The following is a 2,124-nucleotide window of genomic DNA, read 5'->3' as shown; positions in this document are numbered from 1 at the left end:
AAAAAAAAAAAAAATGGATATGGTGATATAAAAAAGGAGAAATTCCCTGAATTGGAAAACTATATTCCAGTTGTAGAACCTAGAAAGTTTTAGTAAATTCCAAATAAACTGTAGGATACACAACTAAGAAGATGGTCAGTAGCCCCTTCTAGAAGAGAAGTACTATCACTGAGAACTAACCTGCTTAAAAAGATCAAGTCATGCCTAAGAAACTTCATTCCTTCATTAATGAGGTTACTAAGCAGAGACTTGGCAACCATACCATCTTTGCAGTCTACAAAGCACTTCCATAAATGCCATATAACCATCAAAACAGCCTTGCATAAGAGAGTAAGCTATCCTCATTTTATACATAAGGAAACCAAAGCTAAGTAAATTTAAGCAATTTGGCCCACCCTTGGTTTATAAATGGTGGAGTTGAAAACTTGAACTATACTACTAAACAGCCTTCTCTGGCACAGGGCTATCTTTTGGTCAGATACCAAAAATCCTTACAGACAAGATGGAGACATGTTAGCCATATGATAGTAGAGCGGCTGGATTTATAACTGGCCAAAATATGAGGAAAGAAAGGGAATACATTAGACAATAGACTAACACGCTCAGATTATTTTGGAAAAATGTACCCAGCAGTATGCCCAAAGCCCTGCCAAAATTTTTTTTTTTAATGCTGGGGATCAAATCTAGGTATACTAGGTAAACCCTGAGCTCTATGTTCCTGACCCCACTACCAAAATTTTAATTTAGGAATATGTTATTATGCTGATAACCTAGACATCAGAAAGATAAACAAGGATGACTAGCTTGTTGGATAAAAATTCAAGATACAAAAACATTCCAACAGCTTAAAAATAACTTGAATCTGACTGAAAAGATAAATACACATAACTTAATTTTTTAGGCTCAGTAACAACTACAAAGGCTGAGTAGGAAATACATGGGTTTTTTTGTTTGCTTGGTTTTTTTCTTTTTTTTCTTTTTCTCTACCACTTGAGCCACAGTGACACTTCTGGCTTTTTTTTTTTGGTCTGGTCGTGGGACCTGAACTCTGGGCCTGGGTGCTGTCCCTCAGCTCTTCAGCTCAAAGCTAGCGCTCTACCACTTGAGCCACAGAGCCAGTTCCGGCTTTTTTCTTTTTGCTTATGTGGCGCTGAGGAATCAAATCCCAGGGCCTCAAGCATGCAAGGCAAGCACTCTACCTCTGAGCCACCTTCCCAGCCCTTGTTAGCTTGTTTTTTGTCAGTCCTGGAGCTTGAACTCAGGTCCTGGACATTGTCCCTGAGCCTCCTTTGTGTTCAAGGCTAGCACTCCACTACTTGAGCCACAGCACGACTTCCAAGTAGTTTATTGGAGATAAGAGTCTCACAGGGACTTTCCTGTCTAGGCTGACTTTTGAACCATGATCCTCAAATCTCAGTCTCCTGAGTAGCTAGGATTACAGGCATGAGCCACTAGTGCCTGGCTGGGAATACATGGTTTAACAGCCAAAAAGATTAAAGTCTATAACACAAAAAATAAAGAACAAAACAGTAGTAGTCAGTAGACATTATGTCGAAAATGAACTATAAAGCCTAGTGCCTATGGATCATGCCTATAATCCTAGCTACTCAGAAGGCTGAGATCTGCAAATCACAGTTCAAAGCCAGCTCAAGCAAGAAACTCCATGAGACTTTTATCTCCAATAAACTACTCAAAAAAGCCAGAAGTCTGCTGGGCACTGGTGGCTCACGCCTGTAATCCTAGCTACTCAGGAGGCTGAGATCTGAGAATCTCGGTTCAAAGCCAGCCTGGACAGGAAAGTCTGTGAGACTCTTATCTCCAATAAAAAGCACTAGAAAACCAGAAGTGGTGCTATAGCTCAAGCGGTAGAGTGCTCGCCTTGAGCTGAAGAGCGCAAGTACAGCACCCAAGCTGAGTTAAAAAAAAAACAACAAAAAAAGGCAGAAGTGTCACTGTGGCTCAAGTGAGCAAAAGCAGCTCAGGCACATCTACCAGACCCAGAGATCAAACCCCAGAACTGGAAAAAAGAAAATGAACTATACAACTTGTGGGTAGGGTCAGGAGGAAAAAACTGGGAGAGAGTTGGGGCTGGGAAGATGGCCTTGCATGCCTGAGGCCCTGGGT

Source organism: Dipodomys ordii, unplaced genomic scaffold (assembly GCF_000151885.1).
Source record: "Dipodomys ordii isolate 6190 unplaced genomic scaffold, Dord_2.0 Scaffold13, whole genome shotgun sequence".
NCBI classification, from domain to species: Eukaryota; Metazoa; Chordata; class Mammalia; order Rodentia; family Heteromyidae; genus Dipodomys; species Dipodomys ordii.
Note: the sequence above shows the minus strand (reverse complement) of the source record.